The following is a 16782-nucleotide window of genomic DNA, read 5'->3' on the forward strand; positions in this document are numbered from 1 at the left end:
TAATAGTCAGTATAATGGCAGCTATAATATTATAAAATCCCACAGCTCAAAAAGAATTCAAATCTCAAATTTTTTCAAACTATCACACTTCTCTCAATCCTAAGACTCATTTGCTACAGCTCTCTACACAACTCTGCCACCTATATTAGAATGTAGGTACACAAAGACCTCATTGCTAGCCAAGTGACAGCTTAATCTACCCACTTGAATTTTTTTAGGCTATGGTATGCCTATAACTATTAAGTGATCTGATACGTTTATGGAGGAAGGTTTATGCTGCGGTTACTGGTAATGATCAAAACGATGAAGAACAGATTCTACCATCTTCCTTCTTGCACATCCCTATCAGTTAACATATAGAGCACTTGAGAATATTATGATCACCCATACCTTAAACAAATGAATACATCTCAAATAATGCACATGTATCTTCCATCTACCCATCTTTGCCTTCAGCTGGGAGTCCTGACTAGCCTGCTACCCATTTCAGTAACATGATAAATGTGTCCTATTGCATGCCCTCGTGTCAGAAGACATCCTGCTGTAGCTTTATGATGTCAGGGCACCTCTTGATGAGTAGCCATGGATGACAATTACACAGAACAATGAGGCATTAGCAATTCCGCACTAGGTAACTATCTGTAATTATGACTGCAAGGCAAGTGGAATGTGTAATGGGAAAGCACTCTGCAACAATGAAAGCATTGAGCTCCCCTTTTGAAAAGGGTGGCAGAGGTACAAGAACACAGAATATACTAAAGACAATCCTTCTCGACTATAAGAGTCCCATATATAGAGTTGAGGGAGGAGGGTTAAAATAGCTTCCCTCCATGTGAAACTAAGGCAATTGCTCTAAAACAAGATACCTCATTCTAGCCTCAAACACACCAATTTCCTCTGATGACATATTGCTAGCACAAGTATCTAAAGTAGGATTGTCAGCCTTGTAGACAGTAAACATCTTTGATAAGCTATCATGATGCCCGTAGCCTTAACCATATTGCTTCAGTCTTGACAATCAATATTCATGCAGAAGACCACACTAAAAGGTGCTGAGAGCAGTCAGATGCTATGAACTTCATTAAGGTAAAGCAAAATGATAAAGTGAGAGTTTCCTTCACCATGACAAATGGTAAATCAAGCCGAAAGCTGCTGAACTTTTTTTTGGGGGGTGTCAGCAACTCCGAGAAAGTTTCTTCTGCAGCACTCCCTCTGCTGGTCATTCAATATATTCTGCAAATGGGAAAGTCCACTGTTAGTCTATTAACAGAACTTGAATATTTCCAAAGTAATACAATACAACAACAAACACCTTTTGATAAAGAGTTGATAATCAGTATAATGGCAGCTATGATATTGTAAAAGCCCACAGCTCAAAAAGAATTCAAATCTCAAATTATTTCAAACTATCACACTTCTCTCAATCCTAAGACTCATTTGCTACAGCTCTACACAACTCTACCACCTATATTAGAATGTAGATACAAAAAGACCTCATTGCTAGCCAAGTGACAGCATAATCTGCCCACTTGAATTATTTTAGGCTATGGCATGCCTATAACTATTAAGTGATCGGATACGTTTATGGAGGAAGGTTTATGCTGCGGTTACTGGTAATGATCAAAACGATGAACAACAGATTATACCATCTTCCTTCTTGCACATCCATATCAGTTAACATATAGAGCACTTGAGAATATTATGATCACCCATACCTTAAACAAATGAATACATCTCAAATCATGCACATGTATCTTCCATCTACCCATCTTTGCCTTCAGCTGGGAGTCCTGACTAGCCTGCTACCCATTTCAGTAACATGATAAATGTGTCCTATTGCATGCCCTCGTGTCAGATGACATCCTGCTGTAGCTTTATGATGTCAGGGCACCTCTTGATGAGTAGCCATGGATGAAAATTACACAGAAAAATGAGGCATTAGCAATTCCGCACTAGGTAACTATCTGTAATTATGACTGCAAGGCAAGTGGAATGTGTAATGGGAAAGCACTCTGCAACAATGAAAGCATTGAGCTCCCCTTTTGAAAAGGGTGGCAGAGGTACAAGAACACAGAATATACTAAAGACAATCCTTCTTGACTATAAGAGTCCCTTATATAGAGTTGAGGGAGGAGGGTTAAAATAGCTTCCCTCCATGTGAAACTAAGGCAATTGCTCTAAAACAAGATACCTCATTCTAGCCTCAAACACACCAATTTCCTCTGATGACATATTGCTAGCACAAGTATCTAAAGTAGGATTGTCAGCCTTGTAGACAGTAAACATCTTTAATAAGCTATCATGATGCCCGTAGCCTTAACCATATTGCTTCAGTCTTGACAATCAATATTCATGCAGAAGACCACACTAAAAGGTGCTGAGAGCAGTCAGATGCTATGAACTTCATTAAGGTAAAGCAAAATGATAAAGTGAGAGTTTCCCTCACCATGACAAATGGTAAATCAAGCCAAAAGCTGCTGAACTTTTTTTTTGGGGGGTGTCAGCAACTCCGAGAAAGTTTCTTCTGCAGCACTCCCTCTGCTGGTCATTCAATATATTCTGCAAATGGGAAAGTCCACTGTTAGTCTATTAACAGAACTTGAATATTTCCAAAGTAATACAATACAACAACAAACACATTTTGATAAAGAGTTAATAGTCAGTATAATGGCAGCTATAATATTATAAAATCCCACAGCTCAAAAAGAATTCAAATCTCAAATTTTTTCAAACTATCACACTTCTCTCAATCCTAAGACTCATTTGCTACAGCTCTCTACACAACTCTACCACCTATATTAGAATGTAGATACAAAAAGACCTCATTGCTAGCCAAGTGACAGCATAATCTGCCCACTTGAATTATTTTAGGCTATGGCATGCCTATAACTATTAAGTGATCGGATACGTTTATGGAGGAAGGTTTATGCTGCGGTTACTGGTAATGATCAAAACGATGAACAACAGATTATACCATCTTCCTTCTTGCACATCCATATCAGTTAACATATAGAGCACTTGAGAATATTATGATCACCCATACCTTAAACAAATGAATACATCTCAAATCATGCACATGTATCTTCCATCTACCCATCTTTGCCTTCAGCTGGGAGTCCTGACTAGCCTGCTACCCATTTCAGTAACATGATAAATGTGTCCTATTGCATGCCCTCGTGTCAGATGACATCCTGCTGTAGCTTTATGATGTCAGGGCACCTCTTGATGAGTAGCCATGGATGAAAATTACACAGAACAATGAGGCATTAGCAATTCCGCACTAGGTAACTATCTGTAATTATGACTGCAAGGCAAGTGGAATGTGTAATGGGAAAGCACTCTGCAACAATGAAAGCATTGAGCTCCCCTTTTGAAAAGGGTGGCAGAGGTACAAGAACACAGAATATACTAAAGACAATCCTTCTTGACTATAAGAGTCCCTTATATAGAGTTGAGGGAGGAGGGTTAAAATAGCTTCCCTCCATGTGAAACTAAGGCAATTGCTCTAAAACAAGATACCTCATTCTAGCCTCAAACACACCAATTTCCTCTGATGACATATTGCTAGCACAAGTATCTAAAGTAGGATTGTCAGCCTTGTAGACAGTAAACATCTTTAATAAGCTATCATGATGCCCGTAGCCTTAACCATATTGCTTCAGTCTTGACAATCAATATTCATGCAGAAGACCACACTAAAAGGTGCTGAGAGCAGTCAGATGCTATGAACTTCATTAAGGTAAAGCAAAATGATAAAGTGAGAGTTTCCCTCACCATGACAAATGGTAAATCAAGCCAAAAGCTGCTGAACTTTTTTTTTGGGGGGTGTCAGCAACTCCGAGAAAGTTTCTTCTGCAGCACTCCCTCTGCTGGTCATTCAATATATTCTGCAAATGGGAAAGTCCACTGTTAGTCTATTAACAGAACTTGAATATTTCCAAAGTAATACAATACAACAACAAACACATTTTGATAAAGAGTTAATAGTCAGTATAATGGCAGGTATAATATTATAAAATCCCACAGCTCAAAAAGAATTCAAATCTCAAATTTTTTCAAACTATCACACTTCTCTCAATCCTAAGACTCATTTGCTACAGCTCTCTACACAACTCTGCCACCTATATTAGAATGTAGGTACACAAAGACCTCATTGCTAGCCAAGTGACAGCTTAATCTACCCACTTGAATTATTTTAGGCTATGGTATGCCTATAACTATTAAGTGATCTGATACGTTTATGGAGGAAGGTTTATGCTGCGGTTACTGGTAATGATCAAAACGATGAACAACAGATTATACCATCTTCCTTCTTGCACATCCATATCAGTTAACATATAGAGCACTTGAGAATATTATGATCACCCATACCTTAAACAAATGAATACATCTCAAATCATGCACATGTATCTTCCATCTACCCATCTTTGCCTTCAGCTGGGAGTCCTGACTAGCCTGCTACCCATTTCAGTAACATGATAAATGTGTCCTATTGCATGCCCTCGTGTCAGATGACATCCTGCTGTAGCTTTATGATGTCAGGGCACCTCTTGATGAGTAGCCATGGATGAAAATTACACAGAACAATGAGGCATTAGCAATTCCGCACTAGGTAACTATCTGTAATTATGACTGCAAGGCAAGTGGAATGTGTAATGGGAAAGCACTCTGCAACAATGAAAGCATTGAGCTCCCCTTTTGAAAAGGGTGGCAGAGGTACAAGAACACAGAATATACTAAAGACAATCCTTCTTGACTATAAGAGTCCCTTATATAGAGTTGAGGGAGGAGGGTTAAAATAGCTTCCCTCCATGTGAAACTAAGGCAATTGCTCTAAAACAAGATACCTCATTCTAGCCTCAAACACACCAATTTCCTCTGATGACATATTGCTAGCACAAGTATCTAAAGTAGGATTGTCAGCCTTGTAGACAGTAAACATCTTTAATAAGCTATCATGATGCCCGTAGCCTTAACCATATTGCTTCAGTCTTGACAATCAATATTCATGCAGAAGACCACACTAAAAGGTGCTGAGAGCAGTCAGATGCTATGAACTTCATTAAGGTAAAGCAAAATGATAAAGTGAGAGTTTCCCTCACCATGACAAATGGTAAATCAAGCCAAAAGCTGCTGAACTTTTTTTTTGGGGGGTGCCAGCAACTCCGAGAAAGTTTCTTCTGCAGCACTCCCTCTGCTGGTCATTCAATATATTCTGCAAATGGGAAAGTCCACTGTTAGTCTATTAACAGAACTTGAATATTTCCAAAGTAATACAATACAACAACAAACACATTTTGATAAAGAGTTAATAGTCAGTATAATGGCAGCTATAATATTATAAAATCCCACAGCTCAAAAAGAATTCAAATCTCAAATTTTTTCAAACTATCACACTTCTCTCAATCCTAAGACTCATTTGCTACAGCTCTCTACACAACTCTGCCACCTATATTAGAATGTAGGTACACAAAGACCTCATTGCTAGCCAAGTGACAGCTTAATCTACCCACTTGAATTTTTTTAGGCTATGGTATGCCTATAACTATTAAGTGATCTGATACGTTTATGGAGGAAGGTTTATGCTGCGGTTACTGGTAATGATCAAAACGATGAAGAACAGATTCTACCATCTTCCTTCTTGCACATCCCTATCAGTTAACATATAGAGCACTTGAGAATATTATGATCACCCATACCTTAAACAAATGAATACATCTCAAATAATGCACATGTATCTTCCATCTACCCATCTTTGCCTTCAGCTGGGAGTCCTGACTAGCCTGCTACCCATTTCAGTAACATGATAAATGTGTCCTATTGCATGCCCTCGTGTCAGAAGACATCCTGCTGTAGCTTTATGATGTCAGGGCACCTCTTGATGAGTAGCCATGGATGACAATTACACAGAACAATGAGGCATTAGCAATTCCGCACTAGGTAACTATCTGTAATTATGACTGCAAGGCAAGTGGAATGTGTAATGGGAAAGCACTCTGCAACAATGAAAGCATTGAGCTCCCCTTTTGAAAAGGGTGGCAGAGGTACAAGAACACAGAATATACTAAAAACAATCCTTCTCGACTATAAGAGTCCCATATATAGAGTTGAGGGAGGAGGGTTAAAATAGCTTCCCTCCATGTGAAACTAAGGCAATTGCTCTAAAACAAGATACCTCATTCTAGCCTCAAACACACCAATTTCCTCTGATGACATATTGCTAGCACAAGTATCTAAAGTAGGATTGTCAGCCTTGTAGACAGTAAACATCTTTAATAAGCTATCATGATGCCCGTAGCCTTAACCATATTGCTTCAGTCTTGACAATCAATATTCATGCAGAAGACCACACTAAAAGGTGCTGAGAGCAGTCAGATGCTATGAACTTCATTAAGGTAAAGCAAAATGATAAAGTGAGATTTTCCCTCACCATGACAAATGGTAAATCAAGCCGAAAGCTGCTGAACTTTTTTTTTGGGGGTGTCAGCAACTCCGAGAAAGTTTCTTCTGAAGCACTCCCTCTGCTGGTCATTCAATATATTCTGCAAATGGGAAAGTCCACTGTTAGTCTATTAACAGAACTTGTATTGTATTACTTTGGAAATATTCAACAACAAACACCTTTTGATAAAGAGTTAATAATCAGTATAATGGCAGCTATGATATTGTAAAATCCCACAGCTCAAAAAGAATTCAAATCTCAAATTATTTCAAACTATCACACTTCTCTCAATCCTAAGACTCATTTGCTACAGCTCTCTACACAACTCTACCACCTATATTAGAATGTAGATACAAAAAGACCTCATTGCTAGCCAAGTGACAGCATAATCTGCCCACTTGAATTATTTTAGGCTATGGTATGACTATAACTATTAAGTGATCTGATACTTTTATGGAGGAAGGTTTATGCTGCGGTTACTGGTAATGATCAAAACGATAAACAACAGATTCTACCATCTTCCTTCTTGCACATCCCTATCAGTTAACATATAGAGCACTTGAGAATATTATGATCACCCATACCTTAAACAAATGAATACATCTCAAATAATGCACATGCATCTTCCATCTACCCATCTTTGCCTTCAGCTGGGAGTCCTGACTAGCCTGCTACCCATTTCAGTAACATGATTAATGTGTCCTATTGCATGCCCTCGTGTCAGATGACATCCTGCTGTAGCTTTATGATGTCAGGGCACCTCTTGATGAGTAGCCATGGATGACAATTACACAGAACAATGAGGCATTAGCAATTCCGCACTAGGCAACTATCTGTAATTATGACTGCAAGGCAAGTGGAATGTGTAATGGGAAAGAACTCTGCAACAATGAAAGCATTGAGCTCCCCCTTTGAAAAGGGTGGCAGAGGTACAAGAACACAGAATATACTAAAGACAATCCTTCTCGACTATAAGAGTCCCATATATAGAGTTGAGGGAGGAGGGTTAAAATAGCTTCCCTCCATGTGAAACTAAGGCAATTGCTCTAAAACAAGGTACCTCATTCTAGCCTCAAACACACCAATTTCCTCTGATGACATATTGCTAGCACAAGTATCTAAAGTAGGATTGTCAGCCTTGTAGACAGTAAACATCTTTGATAAGCTATCATGATGCCCGTAGCCTTAACCATATTGCTTCAGTCTTGACAATCAATATTCATGCAGAAGACCACACTAAAAGGTGCTGAGAGCAGTCAGATGCTATGAACTTCATTAAGGTAAAGCAAAATGATAAAGTGAGAGTTTCCTTCACCATGACAAATGGTAAATCAAGCCGAAAGCTGCTGAACTTTTTTTTGGGGGGTGTCAGCAACTCCGAGAAAGTTTCTTCTGCAGCACTCCCTCTGCTGGTCATTCAATATATTCTGCAAATGGGAAAGTCCACTGTTAGTCTATTAACAGAACTTGAATATTTCCAAAGTAATACAATACAAAAACAAACACCTTTTGATAAAGAGTTGATAATCAGTATAATGGCAGCTATGATATTGTAAAAGCCCACAGCTCAAAAAGAATTCAAATCTCAAATTATTTCAAACTATCACACTTCTCTCAATCCTAAGACTCATTTGCTACAGCTCTACACAACTCTACCACCTATATTAGAATGTAGATACAAAAAGACCTCATTGCTAGCCAAGTGACAGCATAATCTGCCCACTTGAATTATTTTAGGCTATGGCATGCCTATAACTATTAAGTGATCGGATACGTTTATGGAGGAAGGTTTATGCTGCGGTTACTGGTAATGATCAAAACGATGAACAACAGATTATACCATCTTCCTTCTTGCACATCCATATCAGTTAACATATAGAGCACTTGAGAATATTATGATCACCCATACCTTAAACAAATGAATACATCTCAAATCATGCACATGTATCTTCCATCTACCCATCTTTGCCTTCAGCTGGGAGTCCTGACTAGCCTGCTACCCATTTCAGTAACATGATAAATGTGTCCTATTGCATGCCCTCGTGTCAGATGACATCCTGCTGTAGCTTTATGATGTCAGGGCACCTCTTGATGAGTAGCCATGGATGAAAATTACACAGAACAATGAGGCATTAGCAATTCCGCACTAGGTAACTATCTGTAATTATGACTGCAAGGCAAGTGGAATGTGTAATGGGAAAGCACTCTGCAACAATGAAAGCATTGAGCTCCCCTTTTGAAAAGGGTGGCAGAGGTACAAGAACACAGAATATACTAAAGACAATCCTTCTTGACTATAAGAGTCCCTTATATAGAGTTGAGGGAGGAGGGTTAAAATAGCTTCCCTCCATGTGAAACTAAGGCAATTGCTCTAAAACAAGATACCTCATTCTAGCCTCAAACACACCAATTTCCTCTGATGACATATTGCTAGCACAAGTATCTAAAGTAGGATTGTCAGCCTTGTAGACAGTAAACATCTTTAATAAGCTATCATGATGCCCGTAGCCTTAACCATATTGCTTCAGTCTTGACAATCAATATTCATGCAGAAGACCACACTAAAAGGTGCTGAGAGCAGTCAGATGCTATGAACTTCATTAAGGTAAAGCAAAATGATAAAGTGAGAGTTTCCCTCACCATGACAAATGGTAAATCAAGCCAAAAGCTGCTGAACTTTTTTTTCGGGGGGTGTCAGCAACTCCGAGAAAGTTTCTTCTGCAGCACTCCCTCTGCTGGTCATTCAATATATTCTGCAAATGGGAAAGTCCACTGTTAGTCTATTAACAGAACTTGAATATTTCCAAAGTAATACAATACAACAACAAACACATTTTGATAAAGAGTTAATAGTCAGTATAATGGCAGCTATAATATTATAAAATCCCACAGCTCAAAAAGAATTCAAATCTCAAATTTTTTCAAACTATCACACTTCTCTCAATCCTAAGACTCATTTGCTACAGCTCTCTACACAACTCTGCCACCTATATTAGAATGTAGGTACACAAAGACCTCATTGCTAGCCAAGTGACAGCTTAATCTACCCACTTGAATTTTTTTAGGCTATGGTATGCCTATAACTATTAAGTGATCTGATACGTTTATGGAGGAAGGTTTATGCTGCGGTTACTGGTAATGATCAAAACGATGAAGAACAGATTCTACCATCTTCCTTCTTGCACATCCCTATCAGTTAACATATAGAGCACTTGAGAATATTATGATCACCCATACCTTAAACAAATGAATACATCTCAAATAATGCACATGTATCTTCCATCTACCCATCTTTGCCTTCAGCTGGGAGTCCTGACTAGCCTGCTACCCATTTCAGTAACATGATAAATGTGTCCTATTGCATGCCCTCGTGTCAGAAGACATCCTGCTGTAGCTTTATGATGTCAGGGCACCTCTTGATGAGTAGCCATGGATGACAATTACACAGAACAATGAGGCATTAGCAATTCCGCACTAGGTAACTATCTGTAATTATGACTGCAAGGCAAGTGGAATGTGTAATGGGAAAGCACTCTGCAACAATGAAAGCATTGAGCTCCCCTTTTGAAAAGGGTGGCAGAGGTACAAGAACACAGAATATACTAAAGACAATCCTTCTCGACTATAAGAGTCCCATATATAGAGTTGAGGGAGGAGGGTTAAAATAGCTTCCCTCCATGTGAAACTAAGGCAATTGCTCTAAAACAAGATACCTCATTCTAGCCTCAAACACACCAATTTCCTCTGATGACATATTGCTAGCACAAGTATCTAAAGTAGGATTGTCAGCCTTGTAGACAGTAAACATCTTTAATAAGCTATCATGATGCCCGTAGCCTTAACCATATTGCTTCAGTCTTGACAATCAATATTCATGCAGAAGACCACACTAAAAGGTGCTGAGAGCAGTCAGATGCTATGAACTTCATTAAGGTAAAGCAAAATGATAAAGTGAGAGTTTCCCTCACCATGACAAATGGTAAATCAAGCCGAAAGCTGCTGAACTTTTTTTTTTGGGGGTGTCAGCAACTCCGAGAAAGTTTCTTCTGCAGCACTCCCTCTGCTGGTCATTCAATATATTCTGCAAATAGGAAAGTCCACTGTTAGTCTATTAACAGAACTTGAATATTTCCAAAGTAATACAATACAACAACAAACACATTTTGATAAAGAGTTAATAGTCAGTATAATGGCAGCTATAATATTATAAAATCCCACAGCTCAAAAAGAATTCAAATCTCAAATTTTTTCAAACTATCACACTTCTCTCAATCCTAAGACTCATTTGCTACAGCTCTCTACACAACTCTGCCACCTATATTAGAATGTAGGTACACAAAGACCTCATTGCTAGCCAAGTGACAGCTTAATCTACCCACTTGAATTTTTTTAGGCTATGGTATGCCTATAACTATTAAGTGATCTGATACGTTTATGGAGGAAGGTTTATGCTGCGGTTACTGGTAATGATCAAAACGATGAAGAACAGATTCTACCATCTTCCTTCTTGCACATCCCTATCAGTTAACATATAGAGCACTTGAGAATATTATGATCACCCATAACTTAAACAAATGAATACATCTCAAATAATGCACATGTATCTTCCATCTACCCATCTTTGCCTTCAGCTGGGAGTCCTGACTAGCCTGCTATCCATTTCAGTAACATGATAAATGTGTCCTATTGCATGCCCTCGTGTCAGAAGACATCCTGCTGTAGCTTTATGATGTCAGGGCACCTCTTGATGAGTAGCCATGGATGACAATTACACAGAACAATGAGGCATTAGCAATTCCGCACTAGGTAACTATCTGTAATTATGACTGCAAGGCAAGTGGAATGTGTAATGGGAAAGCACTCTGCAACAATGAAAGCATTGAGCTCCCCTTTTGAAAAGGGTGGCAGAGGTACAAGAACACAGAATATACTAAAGACAATCCTTCTCGACTATAAGAGTCCCATATATAGAGTTGAGGGAGGAGGGTTAATATAGCTTCCCTCCATGTGAAACTAAGGCAATTGCTCTAAAACAAGATACCTCATTCTAGCCTCAAACACACCAATTTCCTCTGATGACATATTGCTAGCACAAGTATCTAAAGTAGGATTGTCAGCCTTGTAGACAGTAAACATCTTTGATAAGCTATCATGATGCCCGTAGCCTTAACCATATTGCTTCAGTCTTGACAATCCATATTCATGCAGAAGACCACACTAAAAGGTGCTGAGAGCAGTCAGAAGCTATGAACTTCATTAAGGTAAAGCAAAATGATAAAGTGAGAGTTTCCCTCACCATGACAAATGGTAATTCAAGCTGAAAGCTGCTGAACTTTTTTTTTGGGGGGTGTCAGCAACTCCGAGAAAGTTTCTTCTGCAGCACTCCCTCTGCTGGTCATTCAATATATTCTGCAAATGGGAAAGTCCACTGTTAGCCTATTAACAGAACTTGAATATTTCCAAAATAATACAATACAACAACAAACACATTTTGATAAAGAGTTAATAATCAGTATAATGGCAGGTATAATATTGTAAAATCCCACAGCTCAAAAAGAATTCAAATCTCACATTTTTTCAAACTATCACACTTCTCTCAATCCTAAGACTCATTTGCTACAGCTCTCTACAGAACTCTGCCACCTATATTAGAATGCAGATACAAAAGACCTCATTGCTAGCCAAGTGACAGCATAATCTGCCCACTTGAATTATTTTAGGCTATGGTATGCCTATAACTATTAAGTGATCTGATACGTTTATGGAGGAAGGTTTATGCTGCGGTTACTGGTAATGATCAAAACGATGAACAACAGATTCTACCATCTTCCTTCTTGCACATCCCTATCAGTTAACATATAGAGCACTTGAGAATATTATGATCACCCATACCTTAAACAAATTATTACATCTCAAATAATGCACATGTATCTTCCATCTCCCCAACTTTGCCTTCAGCTGGGAGTCCTGACTAGCCTGCTACCCATTTCAGTAACATGATAAATGTGTCCTATTGCATGCCCTCGTGTCAGATGATATCCTGCTGCAGCTTTATGATGTCAGGGCACCTCTTGATGAGTAGCCATGGATGACAATTACACAGAACAATGAGGCATTAGCAATTCCGCACTAGGTAACTATATGTAATTATGACTGCAAGGCAAGTGGAATGTGTAATGGGAAAGAACTCTGCAACAATGAAAGCAATGAGCTCCCCTTTTGAAAAGGGTGGCAGAGGTACAAGAACACAGAATATACTAAAGACAATCCTTCTCGACTATAAGAGTCCCATATATAGAGTTGAGGGAGGAGGGTTAAAATAGCTTCCCTCCATGTGAAACTAAGGCAATTGCTCTAAAACAAGATACCTCATTCTAGCCTCAAACACACCAATTTCCTCTGATGACATATTGCTAGCACAAGTATCTAAAGTAGGATTGTCAGCCTTGTAGACAGTAAACATCTTTGATAAGCTATCATGATGCCCGTAGCCTTAACCATATTGCTTCAGTCTTGACAATCCATATTCATGCAGAAGACCACACTAAAAGGTGCTGAGAGCAGTCAGAAGCTATGAACTTCATTAAGGTAAAGCAAAATGATAAAGCGAGAGTTTCCCTCACCATGACAAATGGTAATTCAAGCTGAAAGCTGCTGAACTTTTTTTTGGGGGGTGTCAGCAACTCCGAGAGAGTTTCTTCTGCAGCACTCCCTCTGCTGGTCATTCAATATATTCTGCAAATGGGAAAGTCCACTGTTAGTCTATTAACAGAACTTGAATATTTCCAAAATAATACAATACAACAACAAACACATTTTGATAAAGAGTTAATAATCAGTATAATGGCAGGTATAATATTGTAAAATCCCACAGCTCAAAAAGAATTCAAATCACACATTTTTTCAAACTATCACACTTCTCTCAATCCTAAGACTCATTTGCTACAGCTCTCTACACAACTCTGACACCTATATTAGAATGCAGATACAAAAGACCTCATTGCTAGCCAAGTGACAGCATAATCTGCCCACTTGAATTATTTTAGGCTATGGTATGCCTATAACTATTAAGTGATCTGATACGTTTATGGAGGAAGGTTTATGCTGCGGTTACTGGTAATGATCAAAACGATGAACAACAGATTCGACCATCTTCCTTCTTGCACATCCATATCAGTTAACATATAGAGCACTTGAGAATATTATGATCACCCATACCTTAAACAAATGAATACATCTCAAATAATGCACATGTATCTTCCATCTACCCATCTTTGCCTTCAGCTTGGAGTCCTGACTAGCCTGCTACCCATTTCAGTAACATGATAAATGTGTCCTATTGCATGCCCTCGTGTCAGATGATATCCTGCTGCAGCTTTATGATGTCAGGGCACCTCTTGATGAGTTGCCATGGATGACAATTACACAGAACAATGAGGCATTAGCAATTTCGCACTAGACAACTATCTGTAATTATGACTGCAAGGCAAGTGGAATGTGTAATGGGAAAGCACTCTGCAACAATGAAAGCATTGAGCTCCCCTTTTGAAAAGGGTGGCAGAGGTACAAGAACACAGAATATACTAAAGACAATCCTTCTCGACTATAAGAGTCCCATATATAGAGTTGAGGGAGGAGGGTTAAAATAGCTTCCCTCCATGTGAAACTAAGGCAATTGCTCTAAAACAAGATACCTCATTCTAGCCTCAAACACACCAATTTCCTCTGATGACATATTGCTAGCACAAGTATCTAAAGTAGGATTGTCAGCCTTGTAGACAGTAAACATCTTTAATAAGCTATCATGATGCCCGTAGCCTTAACCATATTGCTTCAGTCTTGACAATCAATATTCATGCAGAAGACCACACTAAAAGGTGCTGAGAGCAGTCAGATGCTATGAACTTCATTAAGGTAAAGCAAAATGATAAAGTGAGAGTTTCCCTCACCATGACAAATGGTAAATCAAGCCAAAAGCTGCTGAACTTTTTTTTTGGGGGGTGCCAGCAACTCCGAGAAAGTTTCTTCTGCAGCACTCCCTCTGCTGGTCATTCAATATATTCTGCAAATGGGAAAGTCCACTGTTAGTCTATTAACAGAACTTGAATATTTCCAAAGTAATACAATACAACAACAAACACATTTTGATAAAGAGTTAATAGTCAGTATAATGGCAGCTATAATATTATAAAATCCCACAGCTCAAAAAGAATTCAAATCTCAAATTTTTTCAAACTATCACACTTCTCTCAATCCTAAGACTCATTTGCTACAGCTCTCTACACAACTCTGCCACCTATATTAGAATGTAGGTACACAAAGACCTCATTGCTAGCCAAGTGACAGCTTAATCTACCCACTTGAATTTTTTTAGGCTATGGTATGCCTATAACTATTAAGTGATCTGATACGTTTATGGAGGAAGGTTTATGCTGCGGTTACTGGTAATGATCAAAACGATGAAGAACAGATTCTACCATCTTCCTTCTTGCACATCCCTATCAGTTAACATATAGAGCACTTGAGAATATTATGATCACCCATACCTTAAACAAATGAATACATCTCAAATAATGCACATGTATCTTCCATCTACCCATCTTTGCCTTCAGCTGGGAGTCCTGACTAGCCTGCTATCCATTTCAGTAACATGATAAATGTGTCCTATTGCATGCCCTCGTGTCAGAAGACATCCTGCTGTAGCTTTATGATGTCAGGGCACCTCTTGATGAGTAGCCATGGATGACAATTACACAGAACAATGAGGCATTAGCAATTCCGCACTAGGTAACTATCTGTAATTATGACTGCAAGGCAAGTGGAATGTGTAATGGGAAAGCACTCTGCAACAATGAAAGCATTGAGCTCCCCTTTTGAAAAGGGTGGCAGAGGTACAAGAACACAGAATATACTAAAGACAATCCTTCTCGACTATAAGAGTCCCATATATAGAGTTGAGGGAGGAGGGTTAATATAGCTTCCCTCCATGTGAAACTAAGGCAATTGCTCTAAAACAAGATACCTCATTCTAGCCTCAAACACACCAATTTCCTCTGATGACATATTGCTAGCACAAGTATCTAAAGTAGGATTGTCAGCCTTGTAGACAGTAAACATCTTTGATAAGCTATCATGATGCCCGTAGCCTTAACCATATTGCTTCAGTCTTGACAATCCATATTCATGCAGAAGACCACACTAAAAGGTGCTGAGAGCAGTCAGAAGCTATGAACTTCATTAAGGTAAAGCAAAATGATAAAGTGAGAGTTTCCCTCACCATGACAAATGGTAATTCAAGCTGAAAGCTGCTGAACTTTTTTTTTGGGGGGTGTCAGCAACTCCGAGAAAGTTTCTTCTGCAGCACTCCCTCTGCTGGTCATTCAATATATTCTGCAAATGGGAAAGTCCACTGTTAGCCTATTAACAGAACTTGAATATTTCCAAAATAATACAATACAACAACAAACACATTTTGATAAAGAGTTAATAATCAGTATAATGGCAGGTATAATATTGTAAAATCCCACAGCTCAAAAAGAATTCAAATCTCACATTTTTTCAAACTATCACACTTCTCTCAATCCTAAGACTCATTTGCTACAGCTCTCTACAGAACTCTGCCACCTATATTAGAATGCAGATACAAAAGACCTCATTGCTAGCCAAGTGACAGCATAATCTGCCCACTTGAATTATTTTAGGCTATGGTATGCCTATAACTATTAAGTGATCTGATACGTTTATGGAGGAAGGTTTATGCTGCGGTTACTGGTAATGATCAAAACGATGAACAACAGATTCTACCATCTTCCTTCTTGCACATCCCTATCAGTTAACATATAGAGCACTTGAGAATATTATGATCACCCATACCTTAAACAAATTATTACATCTCAAATAATGCACATGTATCTTCCATCTCCCCAACTTTGCCTTCAGCTGGGAGTCCTGACTAGCCTGCTACCCATTTCAGTAACATGATAAATGTGTCCTATTGCATGCCCTCGTGTCAGATGATATCCTGCTGCAGCTTTATGATGTCAGGGCACCTCTTGATGAGTAGCCATGGATGACAATTACACAGAACAATGAGGCATTAGCAATTCCGCACTAGGTAACTATATGTAATTATGACTGCAAGGCAAGTGGAATGTGTAATGGGAAAGAACTCTGCAACAATGAAAGCAATGAGCTCCCCTTTTGAAAAGGGTGGCAGAGGTACAAGAACACAGAATATACTAAAGACAATCCTTCTCGACTATAAGAGTCCCATATATAGAGTTGAGGGAGGAGGGTTAAAATAGCTTCCCTCCATGTGAAACTAAGGCAATTGCTCTAAA

This window comes from Lissotriton vulgaris, chromosome 11, assembly GCF_964263255.1.
Source record: "Lissotriton vulgaris chromosome 11, aLisVul1.2, whole genome shotgun sequence".
NCBI lineage: Eukaryota > Metazoa > Chordata > Amphibia > Caudata > Salamandridae > Lissotriton > Lissotriton vulgaris.